The sequence below is a fragment of the Corvus hawaiiensis genome, chromosome Z (genome assembly GCF_020740725.1).
Source record: "Corvus hawaiiensis isolate bCorHaw1 chromosome Z, bCorHaw1.pri.cur, whole genome shotgun sequence".
Classification (NCBI taxonomy): Eukaryota; Metazoa; Chordata; class Aves; order Passeriformes; family Corvidae; genus Corvus; species Corvus hawaiiensis.
Window position 1 is genome coordinate 42,804,450 of NC_063255.1, and position 25,773 is coordinate 42,830,222.

Genomic DNA, 25,773 nt, shown 5'->3' on the forward strand with positions numbered 1-25,773 from the left:
GTGGATGCCCCATCCATGGAAGTGTTCAAGGCCAGGTTGGATGGGACTCTGAGCAACCTGGTCTAGTGAAATGTGTTCCTGCCCATGGCAAGTGGGTTGGAACTAGATGATCTTTAAGGTCCCTTCCAACCCAGGCCATTCTTGATTCTATGGTAATTCAGAACTGTTCATGATTCTGATTTAGAAGAAGTGCATTAGTCTTACATTGAACAATCATGATACAATTTCCTTTAGGCAATATTTTTTCCGAGTTTTCAAGAGATAATATTCAGTTTATAGCATCTGGAGGTATTTAGTTCAAATAAATGCAAAACTCTTTCATTGGATCCTGCTAAATGTTTGTCTTAGCATGATCACCAGAGGTTGCCGGTGTGATCCAGGTTGCATGTTTGACTTGCATATTAATATGTGCAGTTATGTTTGATTTCCCCTTGTTCATTCTAATGCATAGGGGTTAATTGGAATGACCAGTTTTGTTTTTCCTGTTTGTTACTGGTTATTTTGTACTGCTCTAGTGTGCTGAGTCTTGTTGGTCTTCTCCACAAACTAATCTGTGAATACTTATAACTGAATAAATAGAAAGTATTGGTTGTTTTATCATCTACTATGAATTCTTCCTTCATGTATATCATGTATATCATTAGCTTAATTGTTTACAGTGTTCCAGTCAGTTACACAGATCCTCTGAGGTAATGGAATTTTGTTTTGTAATATAAACCAATATTTATGCAGAAGCCAAGCCTCAGCCTCTCTTACTGTGGACTTTGGGTACTAGCAGTGTAACTGTAAAACTCAAAGTAAGGTTTTCAAGATGCCCAGGTGAACAGAACCCTGAAAGAAATCATTTCACAATTTACACATTTAAATTTCTACAAGTATCAGTTAGCTGAAGTCAGGGGCCACTGGTGACTATTTAGGAGTCTGGATTTTATGCCTTAAACCATTTTAGAAAAATGTAAATTTACAGTTTCTTGTGTCAACTGGAAGTAGTTGGGAGGTTAAAGTAAATTAAGTGATGAGTGATCCTTCGTGTATTGTACACTCAGTCATCATGAACTCACATTCTGAACACATTTAAAGTTACATATATAGAATTTGGCTGTATTTTTTTAAATCCACATTAAAGACTAAGAAAACAAGCATATTTTCAAATGGCCCTCTGCACCATCAGTGATGTACCTGTGCTTGATGTCACTATCCTTCACAAAATGTGATAATAATGTTACCTGTTAACATAAAAACAAAGTTTGACTCCACGGAAGCAGCTGGAAATGAATAACCACATGCTTGAATTTCCTAGGAACACATTGTTTGGCATATACTGCTAAAAGTTCCTCATATTTAGGAGTTCTTTTGAGTGAAACACTTATATTCTGTCTCAGCTGGTGTGCATGAGGGAATATTCATTTCTCAGTGGTAACATGGAATTTGATTTTATAAAATGTTTTTATATATATATTTAATGGATTGAAACACTTCAAAGAAAACATACATTTCTGGTCTTAATCTAGTTCAAAGGGGGTTTATGATTCTGGTTCCAGACTTCCCTCATGTTTTATGTATAGGTAAATCAGAAGGCTATGTCTTGTCCAAGCTAGCAGGGAGGAGAAGCAGTCCCTTCCTGTGACATCCCAGAAGATGATCAGTTTAGCACTAATAAATGGATGTTTACTGGGTGGGTAGTGCAGATGATTTGAAAAGGGATTATCTGCAGTTACGGAAGAGGGTCATGCTAACAACAGTATGTGCTAAAACTTACTTTTTTATAGTTGCAAGTTGAAAGGGAGTGGTATATGAGCCTCAAGATATACTGAGTGTTCATGCCTGCAACTCCATTATGCTTTAAAATTTTCAAGTGCAGTTATTATTTTGTCGTGCTCTTTGCGTAGAGTTAAGCAAGGTTTCTGTGGTAGAATTCGGCAAGAGAAGCAACTGGTAGAAAGGAGCCTTCAGGGATTTGGTGTTTGGCCAGGAGGGACATTCCAAGAGTCAAAGAAGAGAGATGAAATTATGGTGGAAGAGGGGAGTGAGCTGCTATGTACAGAACATAAAGCCATAAAACAGTGTAAGTGTGATATAAACCAGCTTGAAGCTTCCACCAACTTGTGGGTTTCAAGATTGTGCCATAGTATTTTTCTTAGAGATGGGGCTGCTGATTTGTGGCACTGCATGCCATATAAAAGTGTGCTGTCCATTTATGTCTCTGTGTATATATATATATATACATATACACCAGATATGTCTACCTGCCGTGTAATGTGAAAGTCTTGCTACATGGAAGATGAATTAGGCTCACTCTCTTTTGTCTTCATTACCCATTTTCTTTATTCTAATGTAGTTTGCTTAATTCTGTCTCTGAGAATGCATCTAGATTTCTGACTCAAATACTGAGAAATAAATTTCTAACTTTCTGTATTTCCGAATTGTTCTAAGAAGGTATCTTGCCAAAGTTTCTTGGCCCAAAGAAATGGAGAAGGTCCAGAGTCTCTGCTGATGTAACTGTTACCAACCAGGAGTACATTTCTGTCTTAAGTTTGACCATATACAAGCAGTAAAACTGATTCACTTACACTCAGTAGTAAAGTCGTTTTCCAGAACAGCTTATTCTGGGTATGATTTGGCTTGAACTTTGCATTTGACAGTGCATTCAGGGATGAAAGAAGTATTCATGGTGAAAGTCAACAGAAAGGAAGGGATTTTCAGGTGCAGAGTGAGTTAACATATTGTGGAGGTGAGATACAGTCCAGTTTTCGTTGAGGGAAAGTATAAATGTAAGCAATGAGTGGCAATGCTTTTGTAACAGCGACGTAGCCTAAGACAACATCTTGGATGGTACCTGCAGTAAAAAACTTTAATTTTTGGGACAAAGCAGGATGAAAATTAAGGTGTGAAAATAATTGCATAATTCCACAGATTAAAGAGCATGCAGATACAGAAGATATTTCGTATTATGACTTAGTTAATAGTGTTTTGTAATTACAGACAGTAAAGGTGAAGCTCTTCACAGAACTGTAAGTGATTTAGTTACAGTGGGCAAATGATGATTTTAACAGAAAAGAACTTATTTTGGGTTAGATGGAAGCAGTTTTCCTGAAGAAAAAATTGCCTTAGCTGCTCACTGTCTATATACTACTGGTTTTCTTGGTAGTTTTAAAGATATCCCACTGGTAAAGCTTTAAAAAAGAGAATCTCTTGACCTCATGAAAAAGTTAGTAGTTTGGAATGTTGAATGCAGTTATATTGACATATGGTGATAATGTGATAAAGCGTAAGGGTTAAAGGTTGAAGGAACCATGGCTTGGCAATTAGCAATGTAAATGAAACATTCATTATCCAGCATGCTGAGAAGTTGATGAACTGTACAATAAATCTGAGCCCAAGTCACTACTGAGATAACTCATTTCAGACATAACAGTATTTATTAGGATTCTAGACATTGTTGTGCATTCTCTGGTGAAATATCTTGCTCTAGAAACATTTCCTCCATTAATGTATGTGAAGTAAATCAATACTAACAGTTCTCCAAATAATATAGACTAAAAACTGTAGGAACATGAAAGACATTAAAACTCATTCTGTCTGAAAAGATGTTTGATTAGATAGTTTGGTATCTCTTCACTGCATTGGTGTTAGTATTTCTACAATGTAAATTGTTTCCAGTGGCTTATATTAAATCATTTGAAGCCATTTTTTCTCATCTTCTGAGATACAGTTGAAATCAGAATCTGACCTAGAAAGTAGACAGCCAGTTATTCGATGTTATAAATTCCATTGCTACATAAAAGAGGGCAGTTTTTTGGTGAGAACACAGGATAAAGACTTGTTTGAAAGATTAATGCAAAAAATGTTTACTCAGCATTTATAAGATCCATGAAGATGAGGATTGAGTGTTATCAGGTTTATTACAGTTGCCTGTCCTTGTGTCCCTCTAAAAATAATGCTTAGTACCACAAAATTAAATAGCTAAATTTATTCGCTTGATGCAAACAGAGGTAGATTACCTCCCATTCATTAGACAGTTCTATGAACAGCGTAGGAGCAGTTTCTAATAATTAAATAAATAGTGCTTAGTTTGATCAGTAGAAATAACTGAGGAAGATGTAGCAGACATCCAAGACACAGAAATATGCGCTAGCTTTCTTGTCGGTGGAGACAGGACATACTTGGTTTGTGTTAAAAGATGTTGAGGTTGTTTGTTCCTTTTAAAGGCTACCAGTTTATCATGGCCATAGGAAGTAATGCATTATGTTTCTCCTCCAGTTTTGCATCTGTTTGGCATTGTTAAAAATTTTGTGTTATATTTTGTTTTACATATATTTCCCGCTGTGGAACAGACAAATTCTTTACTATTGAGGCAAAACATTTGAGTAGATATATATGAATGATATATAAACGCTGGAGGAGTATCATGTAATACGCAATTTTCATGCTAGTTCTTTGAAATGTTATTCTTATGGATCATTATGAATCTTGACAGATCACATAATGATTTATGAATTGAGAAAAAAAAATAAGTATTCTCTTAATCTTCTTGTCTATGAGTATCTGATCCACATAATTCTTATTTCACTCATCAGTGTCAACAAGAAATGCAGTATTTGTTCAGTAGTACAAGGAAATATAATGTACTGTACAGAAGAATAAGTTAATATTATGTATTCTATATGGAAGAGATGTATGTATATAGTATGATATATTTGGATACTATTCTGTACAACAGTGAAAGTACAAGGAACATGCAAGGAAAACTCTGAAGAGAATTGGCTCCCCCTCCCTTCCCTTGATTTTTTGTACAGAAAACTATTCAGAGAGTAAGCTGATGTATGTTCCGGTTTGGCCAAATTTAGAAATATATATCCTCTGAGAGAAGGCACAACCACCCCTTCCCCCCCCCAGGTTCGGGAAAAAATAAATTTTCCTCGAAGGAAAGTGAAGGAGATAAAACTATTTCTTTACCAAACACACGGGAAAAGGAAAATAAGGCTAAATGATAAAATGTTTCGCTGTGGAGGAAAAACCTGGGAAAGTGTTAGAGTCCTCCCTTTGGTCTCCTCGGAGCTGGGGCTTGGGCCAGGGCCAGGCCTCCGTGCCCGATGGAAAGTCCTCCCGATGTGCTCTGAGGTTGAAAGCAGTCCTGTAGAAAAGGGAGAAAATCCGGAATTCCAGAGAAGGAAAAGCAAAGTCCAACTCTCAGTCTCTCTCCAGAAAACAAGAAACCGAAACAACTGGCCAAAAGCTGACTGGAAAGCCACAAGCTGGGTGCTTCCTCGCTCCCCTGCTGCAGCTGGGGAAAAAAAAAAAACCTGCTATCTTTATGTGACCTTGAACAAGCTGCAAACTGCTTTGAAAAAGTTTTGCTCAGTTTTTTCCTTCCCCCTCTCAGGCTCAGTTTAGAGGCATAGAAAGGCACAAAAATTAATTTCTGGGCATAGGCAGCAATATGGGATACACATCATAAGGTCACCCCAAGACATACATATTGAAGAGCTGAAAATTGCTTTTGAGTAGTCATCTGTCAGATACTTTATAATTCCAGTTTTTCTTTAGAATCTCTTAGTTTTCTTATTCAACTGACATTTCCTTAGGTCAGCATGGTGCACAGGTTGGAGAATGCAGTATATATTTGAGATCATATGGAAAGCATATAACAGTGGCAAGAATTAAGTACTCAGAGTTCTTCCAAATTGCAATTTAAACTAAAAAAGAAAAAGTCTTCTAACTTCTTGAAATAATTGAGATGGCTGAGTATTATATGTTCCAAAAATAGGTTGCGAAACAGTTTCTGTTGCAGGCACTACTTGGTTTCTGCCATGGTTGTGTCAGAGCACGGCTGTACCTTAAAACCAAAATTGTGTGAACGTAACACTTAGTGAAGCACATCAACCAGAATACTATTTATAAAGACACATGCACATACTGTGTTTAGCACAGCTCTGCCAGAACTGAGTGTGTAGCTACTAATTTATTACAAATTTGTGAGGAAATGAAGAAGGTATTTAATAACTCACAAGGTGTATTTGTATCTAATTACCTAGCTTTGATTTCTTTGACTGTCTACATGTTTACTTATGTGGCTGCTGCTGTGCTTTTCCGTAACAGTCCTATCAGTTAGGTGAGTTTGAGGCAATAAACTCTAAAATATATAATAGATTTTCCTTTACCCAGGTTTTTAAAATTAAAAATTACCACAAAAGAGTTAGTGTTCTGTTGCTTATCTTTCATTTTAGAATATTTCATTGTAACATCTCTAATCTAAATGAACTTGCTGACCCACAGTTTATTATATGAATAAACAGTGTTCTGAATTACAGTGTTTGTAAAGTCTTAATTTCTTGAATACTTACTTACTGGCACTACTGGATCAACTTGAAATGCCTAAGCAGCAGTGTGTGTCTCTGTTTATGTACAAATATACTATTTTGAAAGAAATATATATGCATATGGACACTTTTGAAATCAGAACTATTTAGTATATATACAGGTTATATACAGTATATTTAAAATATTCAGTGCACATACAGTAAAAAATACGTATATATTAGATTTCTTTAACAAGTTTATTTATACAAGCAGCTCTATCAGTAAACAAAAGTTAAGACATCAAGTCTGAGTGTTGCCTTTACTTTAGGTGTTTTCTTTAGTTACTGTGCTTTTAGTTTCTCACTTTGAAAAGCTATTAGAATTTTGAAAGGAAGCTTCATGGAGAGGGCTGGTCTTTCATCTCTCATCACACCCTTATTTGAGATTTCTTAAGTTTTCTTTGTCATATTTTTAGCTGCACTTGACATTTCCTTTTGACTAAAGGTGGAAGATTCACCAGTCACTGTGGTGTCATGACAACCAAGACAAGTGGGCCGGAAGACTCTATAATCTTTGCTAACTTGCTAATGCAGAGACCACTTGTGATGATATCTCAGAATATGTCTCATTTATTGCAAAGTGCTTGAACAAACCTGGAAAAATCATAGATAAGACAAAGTAAAATTAAGGTATTGGGAAGCTCATGGCATATTAAGATGAAGGTACCTGCAAATACACTGTGCACTTTTCAAACCAGTTAAGACAACCTTCATTTTTATGGCATCCAGTAAAATTAAATAATGCTGTGACATAGGGGAAGTTCTTGAAGCTCAAATCCAATTTCAATCAATCCAGTTTCTCAGAGTTCTAGAATGAGCAGGCATTTCTTCCATGTATTTGTGTATTTCTTGGTGAAAACCAGTCAAAGATATTCAATGTCATATTCATAGGCATGTGGTCATCGTGTTATGTAGGAGGGTCCATATACAAATGGCCAAAATTCCATTTTGAATCAGTATTTTTGCCTTATGTGTTTCTGCACAGACCTCTCCAGAGTATCACTGCTTGTTCTCCACAAGTAACTCTCACATCAAAAAATAGTCTCTTTCCAGTATGATGCTAGTGAGTTATGAGTCAGGCTTTAGGTGATTTGTCTATTTTTTATCACAGAATCACAGAATATGCTGAGTTGGAAGGTACCCACAAGGATCATTGAGTCCAACTCCTGGCCCTGCGCAGGACATCTCCAAGAGTCACACCACGTGCCCAAGAGCATTGTCCAAACACTTTATGAACTCTGTCAGGCTGGTGCTGCAACCACTTCCCTCGGGAGCTGTTCCAGTGCCCAACCACTGTCTGGGTGAAGAATCTTTTCCTAATATCCGACATAAACTTGCCAACTGACACAACTTCAGACCATTCCCTTGGGTCTTGTCACTAGACAGCACAGAGAAGAGATCAGTGCCTGCCCCTCCTCTTCCCCTCATGAGGAAGTTGTAGCCTTCAGTGAGGTCTCCTCTCTGTCTCCTCCAGGCTGGACGGACTAAGGGACCTCAGCCACTCCTCATACGGCTTCCCCTCAAGGCCTTTCAGCATCCTTGTTACCCTCCTTTGGATGCTCTCCAATAGCTTTATATCCTTCTAAGTATTGTGGCACCCAAAACTGCCCCCAGCACTCAAGGTGGGGCTGCCCCAGTGCAGAGCAGAGCGGGACAATCCCCTCCCTTGCCAGGCTGGTGATGCTGTGCCTGATGACCCCCAGAGTTGGCCCTCCTGGCTGCCAGGGCACTGCTGACTCGCATTCAATTTGTCACTGACCAGGATCACCAGGTCCCTTTCCATGGCACTTCTTGCCAGCATCTCCTTCCCCAGTCTGTCTGTACATCCAGGGTTGCCCCCTCCCTGGTGCAGATTCCAGCACTTTCCCTTGTTGAACTTCACAGGGTTGGTGATTGCCCAGACCCCTGATTAGTCAAGGTTTCTCTGCAGGCCCTCCCTGCCTTTTGAGGGAATCAACAGCTCCTCCCAGTTTTCTGTTGTCTGGGAACTTGCTGAATATTCCTTCCAGTCCTGCATCCAAGTCATTTATGAAGATGTTGAAGAGCACAGGGCTGAGGATGGAGCCCTGTGGAACCCCACCAATGAGAGGTCTCCAGTCTGATGTCACCCCATTCACTATAACCCTTTGTGCCTGACCCGTGAGCCAGTTGCTCGCCCATCACGTGATGTGTTTATCCAGCTGTGGGCTGGACATCTTGTCCAGAAGGATCCTGTGAGAGACAGTATTGAAAGCTTTACTGAAATCCAAAAAGATCACATCAACTGTCTTCCCTTGATCAACTGGGTGTTACCTTGTCATAAAAGGAAATCAGGTTTGATAAAGCAGGACTTTCCTCTCATGAAGCCATGCTGGCTGTGACCAATGACTGTGTTGTCCTTCAGCTGTTTTTCAATACCCCCAGAATAATCTTCTCCATAACTTTACCAGGCACTGAAGTGAGACCGACAGGCCTGTATTTTCCCGGGTCCTCCTTCTTGGTCTTGAAAATCAGCTTCCTGTCAACTGGGGCCTTTCTGGGTTCCCGAAACTCATTGATCAAAAATCATTGAGAGGGGCTTTGCAATGACATCAGCAGCTCTTTGAGAAGTATTGGATGCACCCCATCAGGACACACAGATTTTTAGGGATCCAGCTGGAGCAACAGATCCCTCACAATTTCAGGATCCATTGGGAGTTGATCATTCTTGCAGTCATGATCCTTCAGCTCAGGGCACTGAGACCTCCATCCATGGCTGTCAGTGCATCTTTAATGCAAAGAATGCATTAAACATCTCTGCCTTGTCCATGTCCCTGTTTGTGAGATAACCATCCTCATCCTGTAATGGGACAATGTAATTTTTACATTGTGAATTGCCATTAGTGTATTTGAAAAAACTCCTTTTGTTGTCCCCCACAGTTCTGGCCAGCTGGTTTATAAATATCACTTTTGGGATTTGCAGTCTAATCTCATCAGTGGTTTTCTGTTAAGCCCAGCTCTTCTACAGTATTAATTTAGAGATAGAATGTACTTGTTTTTCAGTTGATCGTATTTAGATTGTGTTTTCTAATTACTTTCCTCGTATCAGCTGCATGTCCATAGATCTGACCATAACTCTCTTGGCAGACAAGGGGAGACCTTAGACCATGTGTCTTGGGAGAGAAAAATATTTTTGTTAACTTTTTAATACTTCTTCTGGCTTGAAAGTTACTGCTGATAACTCTGCTGTGCAGAATGGATGTGAAAAATCCGAGTAAACCACATTGTAATGATAAGTCATGGTATGCTATTGAAATGACTAGGAGGAGAAGGTGGTGTGTCTTCATGTAAAGGACCATAACTGTCAAGGCATTCTGTAATAAATATAAAGATTCTTCTGTTAGTAATTTTCCTGATTGCTTGAGATGTTTAAGTGCCTATCAGACTACGAAGATTACCAAGCACAGAGGTAGAATCTGAATTTACAGAGCCTGCTGTAATTGACATTTACCATAAGCTAATTACCCTGGAGAATACTTGTTGTATGGGTGAAGACTGCCGGCTTGTAAAGCGGCTGCCTGACACTGCTCACAAGCAGCACCCACTTAACAGCTTGTTTATCCATATCCTGCTTACTGCATAACAACTCCCCTATTCCTGTATGATGGAAATGAGAGTCCTGGCTGAAAGTTTTAGTCATAGCCTTCTTCTGTGGAAAATTGGAGCCACCTGCTGTCTAAAGAGGGCATCGTTTAAGGTGAAGTGTGTGGTTTTTCTGTCTTGTCCTATATCCTCAAAAATTCTCCGGTGTTTGTTGTTAGTAGGGTATTTGCTAACAACATGGAAGCAAATTTATTTAGGTCTAGATGTTTCTAGAAAAAACTTACCCATTAGTACAAATACTAAAAGGCATTTATTTGGCATTTATTCAGCATTAACTGTTACTCAGAAATTTGTTACATAGGCATCTTGAGAATCAGGAAAATTGAGACTCAGACGGCTGGACAAAGAGCCATCTCCAAGTGTGCAACATCTAAAAATTCATTCAATAAAATTAGCAATTTCTCTTTCTCTCCACAGTTCATAGTTAGCTCCCATTACTAGTTATCTTCTGAATAATTTTTTTAAATCCCACTCATTTCATACAGTTCCGCTCTGAATATCACTCAATGGAAAAAGCATGCCAGGGTCCTAGTTTACCATTTCTTCCTGGTTTCATAGCTAATAGATATCAAAAAAGACTTGCTCATACACTAAAAAAACCCCAACCAATCAACCAGCAAACACCCTGAAACAACAAGCCAAACCAAACCAAACCAAACCCCAAACGAACCATCACAAACCTGGGAAAAAATCTTAGTTATGCCTTTTTGGGTTTTGTGTCTGCTAGGTTTTCTGTATCAGATCAAACTTTGTAAGCCTGTCAAGATGTTTTTCCTCTAATGCTCCTCCACCACTTCTGCAGACCACATTGAGCCATTGTCTGCTGGACAGTTGCTCCAGTTATGCCCTGTTATGTGCTGTGTTCTGAAATCTTTAACAGCTGTAGCTACATGGAACTAAACAAATAATCATATGCCAGTTTGGAGCATAAAATAGGCTGTAATCCAGGCAGCTCTTCCTTAGTTGCAATGAGCTGTTCAAGAGTGGGAAGAAAGAAACACATAAAACACTTAATTTGCTGCAAAAGTCAAAAGATACACACTAATTAGTTTAGTTTGTAAAGTTCCCCAGCGTTTTCATTGCTGTGGTAGTTGCTCAAGTCTTCTACACATACACAATCACACCCAGTGCAAATAAGACAGCATTTACATGTAGGTTGAACCAAATGATTATAAATGAATTGAGGGATGTCTCCTGGGATTGGACATAAAGGTCTTGTAAACTGAAAATTTTATAAACAAACAGCTGTTGGGAAAATACCATTATGCTGTAATAGCTGCTATTAAAATCCATTAGCAATCTTGATGGCCTGTTTGAATTTGATGCATCATTTGCTCTGACAGCATTTCTTACTAAAGAATTCTGTAAAATATATGTAGATTATGAAAGACAGTAGTAATAGACTAGGAGATTAACACTGAATACACATTTTACTTCCCTGTGCCAATCAAGCTTTGAAGAATGCTGTGTATCCTTGAGTTTAAATTCAGCAGAGAAACAGGAGCACATTAACCTGAACAGCTGCAAAGCTTTCTCCATCACTGTGGGAGAAATACACAGCTCTGCAGAGATGAAGTATTTCCAGGTTAGAAACCATGTTTCAGGCAACAAAATAAATCTCCAGTGTTTTCTAAGAGTTGGTGTGCTCGTCCTAATTGATGCCAAACTGTCATTCTCCTGCTCATAGATCCATATACCGCAGAGGATACCAGCTGCCATAGGGGTAGGTATGGCCTGTAGATCATGCTGCTACTAAAATTAGTCAGACTTCTAATGAGATTTTGAAAAATCTATATGCCAAGAACTATCTGAAATGTCTCCTCTTTTAAGAACAGTTCAAGTGTCAGTGATACAGCTAAACTGTCCCTTCAGAACCAGGTAAGAGAACACATGGAGTGACCTGTCTCTGTTGGTAGACAGAGGCAGAGATGTGCTTAGCTTGCTCATGGATGCTGCAAGGGCACCATCTGGTGGGTGAACAGTAAAGGTTAAAGCTTGATGGAGCAATCAGATTTAAACATCTTTTAATCAAGACTTTTTGTCTGCTCTCGTTGTTGGTAATGCTCGTAGTCAGATGGCATAATACTTGTTATTCTACATATGTAGTTCCCTATTTCTTCCTCTACCTTGTATTTTTCAGTGTTCTACTCAATGAACTCTACATAACAGAGAATTCTCTGTAAGCATTATTCTGGTATTAACTTATGTGTCCATTTTATGGGTACCCTCTTTTCTCCCCTCTTCTTACATCTGTTCTCAATTTCTTTGCCATATTGTCCCTGTCCTCCCTGTAAGCAGCTGTTTGCTAGAAGGTCTGGCAAAAAATTCTGTGTCTTGTACTATCTCCTCTCATCACTCCCCCTCTTCTTCCTGGTGGATGTACAGTGGTGAAGGTAAACCACACATTACATGTAAGAATGTTTTTCTGTGGAACAGAATGTTTTTCATGTACAGCAGAACTATGGTCAGTTCCTTTTGTATGAGTAGCAGGGCTTGTGGTTCACTGTAAAGAGAGGTAAGTGAGTGCCTTTTATGTTCTTTTCGCTCTGGACCATTGTGTCTCATTATATTTTGCTATTTGGATGTTTAAAGTTATGTCTGTTAAGGTTTATGATACAAATATATTCACTGAAGGAGTTGTAGGTCTGTGTAACTGCTGTTTAATCTTAACAGAGTTGCAAGAGTCTAAAACTAGATTAATACAGTAGATGCACTATTTAATGTGCACGTTGTTAAAAGAGCCTTTCCTACTTAGCATCTACTGCATGGTTCTGATAATGTATTATGCATTCCACTATATGCCTCTCTCTAGCACTCAGCAATAGGTGGTCTTTCAAAGCACAGTGTAGCAGAGGTAAAGCCCTTGTGTCATTCCATACGGATTTTTTTAGTGTTTTGATTTGATACTTGGAGCCTGCCTTTCTCATTTACATGTTAAAGTTTTTAACGATATTTTCAGAAAATAAATGAGGCCCTGAATTAAAAGACATCCATTTCACAGAGATTGAAGTGAAATAATTCTAAAAATGAGCCAGCAGCATAGAAAGCCTTAGATACAGCCTAATTAATACGGTTTGTGTTTTACTTCCATAGATTACTTCAGTTCCATGAGTTCAGTAAGATTTGAATACATTTTAAGTACATTTTACCTGAAGTATATTACTAGTTTGACCACCCTGTCTTACTTCATTTCCTTCAATGTCCAGGCAACACAAATACAACATGATAAAAAATTTCATTCAAAACCTTAATTTTGAAGCCTCAAATTAGAACAGGCGCCAACAAAGTCAATGGGTAGCAGTACAAAATCTAGTAAATAGGCTGTTTGCTTTGTTGGGTGAAATTTTGCTTTGACATTGCTGAGAAGTACTTGTTTATTAGTGTTAGAAAGATGCTCCAGTCACAATGAATGACTGCAGTCATGAAGCAGAAAGCAAGCAAATGTTTAGTCTTGGCTCAAGATTTAAGTTCATAGAAGAAAGCTGTAATGGTGTGAGCAGAGTCAGTTGTGCCAGCTGGAGTCACTAGTGCACATGGTGGAATTGCTAGTAAGTTGGTAAAGCTCATTTTAAACTCACGTTATGCTGCAGGGGCTGTACTGGTATAGCTGAAGATTTTGGAAACTAGTTGACCTGGCTGCTGAAAGTATTGGAAAAAAATGATTTTGCATGCCTCTTTTCCTGTAATGTTAAAGTCTTAAAGCACATTTTTATTTACTGACCCCAACAGAATCCCTGTATTGTTGTCCTTTAGCAAAAAAAATCTTTTTTCCATACTTCTAGTCATAATTTCTTTTAAACATTGAATATTTCATGTAAGTGTCAAGTAAAACTAGAACAACATGAAACATATTCCAGTTCTTTTGGGTGGTTGTTTAACTGTGTTTACATGCCAGTATCACCAAAGCAGTCCTGCATCTCAGAGTGGTTAACTTCAGATTGATGTTAGGGTACTGTTTTGCTTTGCATCTCATTTTTCACTTTTATTTGTCTAGTGAGAGAGCAAAGGGTGACTTTCTGAACGATACAACCTGAAAAAAGCGTGTATGCTGGAGAACTTGGTCCTGTAGGTCCAAAACCAGCCTTACAGAAAGCTTGCATTTGGTTCTCAGGAAATAGAACCATCTCAAATGGTAGAAGCTGCTCTCTTAGTTACTGTGAAACAGAGACAACACAGCTAACACCACAGCTAACTTCAGCCTGGTGTAACCAAGTGTGAGTCCCCTGGCAGGCATCTGCAAAGAACGTTGTTTTACCCTGTTTTTGCTTGTGTTGGTAATGACTCCTGTTCTCTCTTCTGAAGGAACTGACTGTTTAACAAACGAGTTGCTAAAGGCATTTTTATTTTGTGTAACTGTAAGTCCTTATTAGAAGAATCCATAGGAAACTTAATTGAATTTCAAGAAACTGAATTGCTACTCTTATTTGTCTGGGAATTTTTTTTGGTGGCAAAGTTCAGTGTACAGCATTTGACCATCTCTGTCCAGTTCCTAGCTCAGAGTTCAGTCTCATTGCAGATGAGACTAAAGCCAGTGTCATTGGTAATACGTTGATACTTGTTTGTTCCTGTGTCTTGGAGGAAGATGTTCAGCTTCCCACAGCAGAGAGATAAACTGGATGAATGGAAAATTAATTCTCTTTTGTATTCAGTTGTATTCCAGATAACAGTTGCTCCATATTGAGCATTTGGGTGGTCAAGCAAAGTGCCAGTGGTTTAGCATACAGTGCAAAAGTGTATGATTTAATCAAAATAATTGAAAACGCACTTTTAAAATACTTACATACTTAGCAGGGAACTTCTACTTTCTGGAAGGGCCTTTTGCTAAATTTGAGTGCGTAAGGAATACTGTGAATATCATCTGTGCATTGGAACTGAGTGGGAGAATACTTATGTGTGCATCAGTGGCATGTGCGAAATCCTGTGAAGTCAGTGAGAGTATTTCCATTAACTTCCAGTTTGTGCAATTCTGAATTGGCCTATTCGTTCAGGCTTGCAAATTGTACTTCTAAAGGTAATAATTAGTATTAGTATTTTCCCATACAAAGAGAACCTGTTTAGAGTAGGGTTTTTCAAAAATGTGGATCTGTGGTGCTGAAAGAGAGCATTTGTTGTAAACCAAAGGATGAAAGTATAAAAAAGACTGGTTACAATTAGAGAGCATTTTGCCTCAGTAGGAAACTGTATTCTGCAAATAGATTGGGGATTATAGGAAGAAAAATGAGAAGTTGAAAGTGGGAACAAGAGTGTTCATGGCAAGTAATAGGGAAAGAAAAAAATAATGGAAGTCAAGAATTTTCAGCACTGGAGGAAGGAAGCTTGTAGGAGAAAATAGTATTTTGGAATCAAGAGGATGAATGGAAGAAGTAAATTTTTTGAGAAAAATGGTTTGCAGTCAAAAGACTGTGAGGAATCAAACAGCTCCTTTAGAAAGGCGGAAAATGTAGCTGGATGAAACAGAAGGCTTCACCAATTACTGAAATTCGATGAAACCAAAACTGACATATTAACAACTTAGAATATATTGGAAGTGATAGATCTGAATCCTGCACAGATGGTTCTTTTGATTTATTATCAGCTGATTATTTTTAATTTTCTATCAATTGTCTTGCAACATCATTTTCTTGTCTATATAAATGGAGTGAAATGACTTTAATAGTTGAGTAACTATGGTTTATTCCTAAAGTGACTTTGTGAGTTGCATATAGAAATTAGCAAAGTAAATCTGACAGGGGAAAAAGAATTAAAAAGTAAAAAGTAAAAAAAAAAAAAAAAGAAAAAAAAAAGGAAAAAATTAAATTGCCATTTAACTTTGAATGGCTGTGTTGCTGTGTGAGGAACTCTCAGTTTGTAAGACTATATTCCCTAGCAGATTTTGTCATTTTGCCTTTGTTTTTTTAATTGATGAACTAATAATTTCACATTAAATACCATTCCCATCCAGAAGCAATTAGTAATGAGCCATGTCATCCCACAAAAGTATTTTCACAATTTCTTCTCCTCCTTTTGAATGTTTTACCTGGAAGTTTTTGAGTTCCCACCAAAAGATTTTTCCTGTTTCTACAGTAATGATAGTGTTGAAAGTGTTGATATTTTGTTATTAAGTGCAAGTCACACTGAAGGATTTGTTTAGAATGCCACAGTGGAGGAGATACTGCAGGTTTCCTTCTACCTTCTATACTCAAATGAGCTCTCAGCACAGGGGTGTTAAGGAACAGGGTTGCTGTCAGAGACAGTGGTGCAATGGAACTGTCCTAGGCCATATCCCACCAACATTAGGTGGAAACATTTTCTGGCTCTTCTCTTTGGGTTGCAACAGGAAGTCTGGCATGATTTTTTCTCTCTTCTACCAAAGAGGAGACAGGCCTAGATTCCACTGAATTAGAAAAGAAGAAAAAACCCCAACCTTTCCCTCTTAAAAAGAGATCTCAGGACTAATGCAGCAGTATTATTTCTAAATATACTGTTGGCTGGAGTGAGGGTATTATTAGCTTGGGTGAAAGTAATTTTCAAAGATTAGAAGAAAGGTACTTCCTGTTACGGAACATAGGATATGTGTGATATCTGCAATATAGAAGGTATCAATGAATTTATAATTTTTCAGACTGTCTCCCTGTGATGGCATCCATTTATAATACTGCTAATTTCTTGCTATTGAAAGTGCTTTTAATGGTAAATCTAGTCTTGCTGTCTCCAAACAAAAGAAGCGTTCCTGAAAGTGAGAGAGAAAGTGCTATTTCATCCCCCTATAGTGGCAGAAACTGAAAAGATATAGCACTTCTTGCCAGACAAAACTCCATGTTAAGGGAAAATGGCAATAGTATAATGTCATTGTTATGACAAAGCAAGTCTCCATTTCCAATTTAAACTGCAAGCATTAAAAGTGCACTAAGAATAGCCTGCCATCCTGCCTTGGCATTTTGGTTTTTTTCCTTTCGTTATATCTTCATGAAGAATTAACATTTCGATACAACATTTGTTCATGGATTTGCAGTGGTTAAATCAATAGTTAATGAGGTTCGTCGTATAATTTGAGCTTGTAGTTTGTTTATGCTAGACCAACTTTATCCATACTCCAAACAAATTATCTCTTATAATCACCAGCCTGAAGATAAATCTCTAAATGTTTTTCTGATGATAGTGCTGTGGTTGGCAGGTGTTAGAAGTGCCTCCCAGGGACAAAGATTGAAGATGGGCTTGTTCTCACAAATCCTTCAGGCGAGGTTGTTTAGCTTTCTATCCTGTCATCTGCAGACGAGCCTTGTATGGTGCCCTGCTAATGAAATCTAATAGGCAAAGGTCATATATCTTTATGAAGAAAAATGCAAAGCTGGTGAGTGATGAATGGGCTTCATGGGGTTCAATGGACGATGCTTAGCAATAAAATCCATGTTTAAACAGTGCTTCAAATGGCTTGGCATATCACTGTATTTTGTGCCTTAACTACTTTTTATAACAATTCTCATTACTAGTGATGGGAATAGATAAATACAAAAATAGTTGAATATGCATGCAAAGTTGTCTGTGTAATTAAAGAAATAGGTGGGGGTAATTATTTTTCAGTATTCATAGCATAATGAGTGAGATGGCTCACTTAATAGTACACACCAGTATTGCATTTAAATTTAAAAGCTCTATTAAGTAGCAATAGAAGCATATTAGCTAGCATGAAGATTTCGGTAGATTCTAACATCATTTGTAAATCAAAAATGCCTTTCTCAAATGTCAAAACATAATGTTAAAAAATGGAGGGCAGTAGAAACAAAACATGCTGGTGTAAAATTGCAGATAGAACTTCTAAAGAGTGCAAGTCAGTGCCTTTAAGAAATTGCTAATCTGGAGTTCGAAGGAATCAAATAAACCAGATACTGTTGAATCACTGCTGTTTTTTAAGAAGTTACCAGTTCATTTGCTATAGTTACACTGCTGAGCTAAGAGACAGTTCAATAAATCAACTCAGGCTTGATGGATTTTACAAACCATTGCAATGAGCGTGTGGAAGAAGAAAGAAATCTCTTAGTATTCCCTCTTTGACAAAAGGATATGCAAAGAGCCTGAATGGATGAATGGTTGATTAATTTTGCCGGAAATTTTCTTGGCAGCCAGAAATGTGGTTTTGCATTATCATGTTTGCATGGGAATTATTTTGTAAGGTATGAATTATTATGTATAACCTTACACCTGAGACTTAGCTGGCTAAAAGAGACAGCTCCTGGTCAGTATATGTATGGTTGTGATGTTTCTCATGTTGTAATTCATCACTCTGTCAATTCAGCCTTTTGCTTGTTACCACTTGCTAATCAGTCAACAGTGAAATCAAATATTGTATGTGACTAAATGAACCTTGTAACTGAAGTGATAGGTTGTTTCTTTTTCAGTATTTTTAAATTGATTTACAAGCTATGGAAAAATCAGATGGAAGTTCTTAACCTAGAATCAGAAAACAGAGTAATATGAAGGAGAACAAAAAAGTATATTATGGGCTATGTCCACATGGCCTGTTGATTGATAAAAAATAGTGCTTCTTTTTCTCCTCTAAGTTTTTGAGGTAAATAATGACTAGATTGTATAAACTATGCTGTACTTTAGTATGGAGATAATTTCTTTTAATTTTGTACATATCATGCATATTTTCTATAGGGGTCTTTGCTTATAAATATGGTGCGTAAGCAATTCCTGTACTTTTAGGCTTTGTATACCTGTGGTTTCAAAATAAGAGACTTTCCTGTCCATGTACTATAGTCCAAAAAAATATGTACACACGTACTTCAACCTTCAAAATTACCTGGAGGGAGTACATTTCAACATACTACATTTCTCTGTACTTCTCTACTTGGAGCAAAAGTCATACTGCTGTGATTACAAGTTTTCTATTTTATAAAGGCAGAGTTTTAAAGACACATTTGAAAAAGGAGGTGTCATTTAAGCCTTTAAACTTGAAAATTACATCTATATATTTTAATGTATTTTGCATTTTTAGCAACTCCGAACTTCTTACCCTTCAACTACCAGAAATGCTCAAAATCGGCAACTTTATCATGGTTTTTCTATTACAGAAAACATCCACTAACAATAAGACAAATTACAAGCACTTTGAATTTCTTCCCTTAGAGATGGAAATAAATGAGTACTTTCACCTCCATATTACCAGACTACATGATGTACTTCAATTCTCTCTGATTCCTGTGCTGCTGCAAAACTTTTTTTCTTCTAGGTATTGAGGTCACAGCAATCTAATATTATTATTAAATACACAGGAGCATGCAGACCATTACCTATGTTTGTTAATGTCTTTAGACTATGCACTCAATGTTTGTCTTGTGCAGTAGTGGCAGTGCCTTGACAGGGCTTCATCTCCAGCCCTTCTGATCTGCTACATTCTTTGAGTACATGTGCACAAACCCCACCAACACCAGGGAGCATTTTTGACTGTTGTGTTTCAGAGTTAGTTGTACACCTCATCATGGGGGGCTGCCTTGCTTATGGGTAAGATTTTGTGTTCCTTAGGTGGGTGACAGTGATAGACACTGAAGGCAGGTATTCCAGCTGCAGGAAGAATGTTGTAGCCAAGTGGGTCATGATGATATCCTTACGTTACATGTAGATCATAATGTCTTTTAGGATACATGAAGATGCTGGAGCCTAGCTGCTAAATCCAGAGCTGTCTCAGCTAGTTCTATGAACAGGGAATAATGAAATTGCAGTTTGGCAGTATACCTGAGCAAAATTTTTGTACCTCGAGTTTTATGAATGAATTGGGACTTTAGCAGAAATCATGTGCTGTGCTAAATACACACAAAACATGGAAATCTTTATAAGTTCTATTTAAACACAGGTTAAAATGAACAATCCTGCATTTGAATACACAGAATTTGTACCTGTATCAAATGCAAGTAAAACCTGTTTAGCTGCAATCTGAATTCATAAAGAGTGGATTATTGTTAGGACACTATGATAAAATGCACCAGTGCTGTAGAAAAGGCACTGTTTCCATTATGAACCTGGCTAAACATGCCTTCATTGAACAAAGCATGCTGATTTCTTTTATTAAAGTGGAATCCTTCTTTTTTCTTTGCTTCCTTTTTTCTTTTTTTTTTTTTTAGTTACTCTGCATTTAATGGAAATAATAGACTGTAAAAACACAGCCATCATCAGTACTAAGGGATGTGAGATCAGTGGCAAACAGGCACTCACTGCATTATTCTGTATTAGCATTCCACAATGCTATAGCATTTCCAGTTCAAATTTTTTTCAACTTAAGTTTGGAATGCCTAAACTTAAACATGTGACTGGGGTTGTCATAGAGCAGGATAACAAAGCTCAAAGATGCCCATTCTCCTCTTTAGTTTAGGACCTAATACCTTTTTATATTTGGAAACTGCAGACATAGAGGAAGCAGAATTAGCTGCTATTTTTGTTCTTTCCAGAAGACGGATAAATATCAGGGCAGAAGAGCTGCTGTTTGGTACATCAAAATGCACAATAGAAAAATGCAGTCTTTCCTTACAGAAAAGATAGTGATTTTTAATAGAGCATTTTCACCAGTGGTGTTGGTAGAAAAAAACCCAAGGTAAAACAACAAATACCATTATTCGTGTTTCTGGAGTCTTGTAGGCATCATACTGTTTATACTGTTCTTTCAATTTTTAGTGACCTTTACCTGAAAACTTTTTATAAAATTGAGTATTTTTCTGTACTCTTTTGCCTTGCTTTTAATTTTTTTTTTTTTTAATAAAGGAGAGGACTTCTAGCAATTAGCTGGATTTACAACAAATGGCACGCAGACTGTTAGCTCTGCATGTGTGCTGTATCATTGGTGTTTACCCTATTATATTGCAATTTAAGTATGTCATAAAGTTTTATCAGTGATCACATAGAAATAAACTGGAATGCAGAAGTACCAACCATGAAATATTAGGAGAATGCAGTATGTAGCAGTATGTATGACTTCTGTATTGTGATAATTGCATCAGTTGTGAAAATTTTAATGGGATACGATAGTCCTCATTTATATTTTTGACGGCTGGGTATTTTTAGCAAATGAGTTGTCAGCAGAAAGGCTTCATTAGACCCATCAGGGTATCTGCCCATGAATAACGAATCCCAAACTGTACTGACAGTTTCCTTGAGCCAAAATGATGGAGCACCTCTGACAAAAGCCATATTGTGCTCTCCATGTGAGAAGTGTGAAGAACAAAAGAGACAGTTTGTTCTTAATTTGGTCAGGTTAATATTGACACAGTTATCTTAGAAGAGTCAGAAGTGTGTGTAATGTAGACTTGCAGTGATCACTTGGGTAATTGGCTGTTGATTTCATGAATCAGTGTTGCAAGAAACAGAAGCTACAGATTCTCTTCAGATATTTCTTGGGTATTTTGCCTCTTTTAAAGGATCATCCATCTTTATAGTTATGTTATCTGTTACATTTTCAAGAAAGAAAGTAGATTTTCTGAGAAAGAAGTTCCACAGCAGTATACAACCTACATAAAATGGTATTTCTCAACAAAAATACATGCTAACTATACATGTTCAAAAATCCTTCAAAGTCTTTGGATTTCTTCAGCTTTCTCATTCTGATTACCTAACTTACAAGAAAAATATTTGTAAATTTCAGAATGTTTGTCATATTGCTATGTTACAGCAGGAGCTGTCTATGCATTAGATAAAACAAAAGCACAATTTTATTACACATGTTATGACACTAAATTACTCCATAGTTATACTGCTGGTAACTATGCAAAATATCTGTACTACTAGATTCTATTTATTTCAAGTATATAAATTTCAAGTATGCTTACAATCCATTTTTTTGTTTAGAAGTTACTTAGAGGGCATTGTAACAACTAATAATGTTTACATTTGCTGTTTACTTGCTGTATAGTTTGTAAATACTGGTTAATACTTAAGCCTGCACATTCTAATAAAAGAAGAGAAGTGTATAAAAATGACCAGTTGACTGACCTTTGCCATTGTCCAGCTGTGTCAGTGTATTTCCTGCTATAGTAATTCATCAACAGTGTATTTTAAATGCTTGTAATTTATTTGGCATGTACAACTGTTGAAATTATTTGCATTTTTTCATTTCTGAAGGAAATTTTTTATGTTCTGCAAGCATTTATAATATGTGCAACATTCTGGTTGTTCGTTTAAGTTAGCAAATTGGTGGAAGAGTCCATATATCTACCATGTCTTTCAATATGTGGTCTTGGTAGTTTTTAAGACTTGTTTGCAACTGTCATTATTTACTTGAATGCTTGAATGCTTGTGAAGTGAGTATCTGAATTTTGTTGTTGGTACTAGTTTAAAAGAAACTTTAGGGATATTTGGGAGAGTTGTCAGGGATTTTCAGATGATTTTGAATCTGCTGTAGTTCAGATTTTCTATTTGAATAGATTTTAATTGCTCCAGCTGCAGTTAAGAATGGGATAACTGAGGTGACTTTTTCATGCTTAGAGACATTTTGGTAGTGTTTCTAATCTACCCAATACTAGTGTCTTCAGAAGAGGATTTTACTGGTTTGGACATTCAAAGCTTATTCGTGATAATTCCTCACCATAACCCTTGATTCAGAGTTCACATCTGAGTGTCCATCAGTAAACTGTCAGCTGACTGTTCGTGCATTAATCTGTGTGAATTTCACATAAACCTCATTTTTAGGTGCTATGCAAACATCAAAGGGGGAACTTAATCTCTAGTCGCAGAAAGGACTCTACTTCTAAAGCATTTGACAAATAGATTTTTTTGTTTTAAGTTTAACTTACAGGGAGGGAGATGCATTTGTGGACACATTTGAGTAGATTAATAAATAGTATTTATATATTTGTAACCAAAACAGTGTAATTCATTAGGTAGGAGACAGATGCAGGGGAATAACATGCCGATCTGCACATACAGTTGTGCTGTGTTCATGATGAACTGCTGTTTATTCAAGGCCAGTCTAGCTTGGCAGCATCAAAAGAACTCTTGGCTAGAAGATGACAGAAAATTATTTTAAAAACAAACAGTAGAAACATAAAGGAGAAAATTAAATTTCTAAGTCTTTGTTCACCAGTAGTTACCAGAACTGAGGGCTGAAAAAAGACATCTATACTTTGTGCATTATGTTCCCAGTTGAGAAAGGTGGATGTATGGTTTATGTTTTGAGTTCTAGATAACTGGGCTAGTCGAAGCATTAATGAGAATAGGAAACATAAAAATTTATCTCCTGTATGCTTGGTGTGGGGTGTTTGTGAAAGTAGGCAATTTTTTTGATACAAGGAGTGTAAAAAATACTCAGTCCTTACTTTTGTGTGTGTGTGTGTGTTTGAAGATTTGCACAATTCAAAGAGCAGGAACAAGGGAATCTATAGGAACAATCTGTGGTAATTGTGTGTTACAATTGGGTAACATCATCATGGGCACATATAAAGGGCTGCAAAATTAAGTTAGCTTGTGGATTTCCTTTTGATTGCTGAATTTTGCATCTCAATACTATTATTTTAACATCTGTTATTTTAGATTAAAAATTGGCATGACAAATTTCATAAAATATTTTTCTTTTTCTAACAAAAAAAGGTGATTTATTCAAGAAATAGCAATATCCCAGTATCACAGAATTACAGTATTGTTAGGGTTGGAAAGGACCTCTGGAGATCATCTAGTGCAACCCCCTTGTCAAGGCAGGGTCACCTGAAGCAGATCACACAGGAAAACGACCAGGTGGGTTTGAATGTCCCCAGAGAAGGAGAGTCCATGACCTTCCTGGACAGCCCATTCCAGTGCTCTGCCACCTTCAGTGTAAAGAAATTCTTCCTCATGTTTATGTGAAAATTCCCGTGTTTCAGTTTATGGCCATTGCACCTCATCTTGTTTCTGGGCAGCACTGGAAAAAGTCTGGCACTCTTGTCCTGATACCCACCTTTGAAATATTTCAGTGTGTTGATGAGATCCCCTCTCAGTCTTCTCCAGACTAAACAGGCCCAGCTCCCACGGTCTCTCCTCATAAGGGAGATGCTCCAGACCCCTGATCATCCTTGTGGCCCTCAGCTGGACCCTCTCCAGTAACTCCTTGTCTCTTTTGTGCTGAGGAGCCCAGAACTGCACACAGAACTCCAGGTGTGGCCTCACTAGGGCCAAGTAGAGGGGGAGGATCACCTCCCTCAACCTGCTGGCCACACTCTTCCCAATGCACCCCAGGATACCATTGGCCCTCCTGGCCACAAGGGCACTGCCAGCTCATGGACAGCTTGTGATCCACCCAGAGTCCCAGGTCCTTCGCCGCAGGGCTGCTCTGTAGGAGGTCAGCCCCATCCTGTGCTGGCAGTTGGGGCTGCTCCTCCCCAGGTGCAGGACCCGACACTTGCCCTTGTTGAGCCTCATCAGGTTTCTCTCTGCCCAACCCTCCAGCTGATCCAGGTCCCACAGAATGGCAGCAGAGCCTTCAGGTGGGTCAGCCACTCCCCCCAGTTTAGTGTCACCAGCAAACTTGCTGAGGGTGCAATTGGTCCCTTCCTCCAGGTGTTTGATAAACAAGTTGAATAAGATTGGTCCCAGTATTGATCCCTGGAGAATACCACAGACTGGTGTTCAGGCCTCCAGCTGGACTCTGTTCCACTGATGACAACCCTCTGAGTTCTGCCATTCAGCCAGTTCTTGATTCACCTCACTGTCCATTCATCTAACCCACATCTCCTGAGCTTACCTGCAAGGATGTTATGGGAGACACTGTCAAAAGCCTTGCTGAACTCAAGATATGCACCATCCACTGCTTTTCCCTCATCAACCCATCCTGCCATCACAGAAGTCTCTCAGATTGGTCCTACATGATTTGCCCTCAGTGAATCCATCCTGACTACTCCTGTGCTCCTGATGACCTTCTTGTCTTCAACTTTTTGATGATCTCCAGAATGATCTATTACATCACCTTTCCAGGAACTGAGGTGAGGCTGGCTGGCTGGTAGTTTCCCAAGTCTCCTTACTGTTTTTGAAGATGGGAATGACATTGGCCTTTGTTGAATCGTCAGGCACTTCTCCATGATTTTTCAAAGATGATGGAGAGCAGCAGAGCAACAACATCCGCCAGCTCTCTCAGCACCCTTTGGTACATCCCATCAGAGCCCGTGGATTTATAGTTTTAAGCCTAGCTGATCTCTAACGCAACCCTCAACAGCGAAGGGGAAGCCTTCCTTTCTCCAGTCTTTCTCTCATACCTCTGAGATCTGGGACTTCTGAGGGCAGTCTCAGCAGTAAAGACAGGCAAAGAAGGCATTCAGTAATTTTGCCTTCTCTGTGTCTTCCATCACCAGAACACCCATCTGATTGAGCAGTGGCCCTGCATTTTCCCTAATCTTTCTTTTGCTGCTGATAAACTTGTAGAAGCCTTTCTTGTTGTCCTTGATAACCCTTGGCAGACTCAATTCCAAGTAGGCCTTGGCCTTCCTCATTGTATCCTTTCAACTCTGATGATGTTCCTATAGTCCTCTATCATGGTTTAGCACAGCTTGGGTGTGCATCCTGAGATGCTGTGATTCCGGGGGGGGGGAGGGGGGGGGGGGTGCTGGCTGTGATCGTTTAGGGAATACACATCGTAAAGTCACCCCAAGACATCTTCCTATGTGGTCTGTCCCTTCTTCCGCATGACACACATTTCTCTTGTGTTTGAGATTTGCTAGGAGTTCCATGCTCATCCATGCTGGTCTCCTACCCCCTTTGCCCAATTTCTTTGTCATGGGGATACACTGGCCTAGATCTTGGAGTACTTTTAAGCAATGTTGCAAAAGTAGGTGGCAGGAACAAGTAAGAATTATGTTTCACCAGC

At 38.2% G+C, this 25,773-nt stretch overlaps 1 protein-coding gene across 9 annotated transcripts in view; it reads left to right on the forward strand.

Annotated features, from left to right (window-relative positions):
* The window catches only part of PRUNE2 (prune homolog 2 with BCH domain), a 137,231-nt gene that overhangs the window by 52,986 nt on the left and 58,472 nt on the right, over positions 1–25,773 (forward strand). The gene's annotated exons all lie outside the window — the stretch shown is intronic.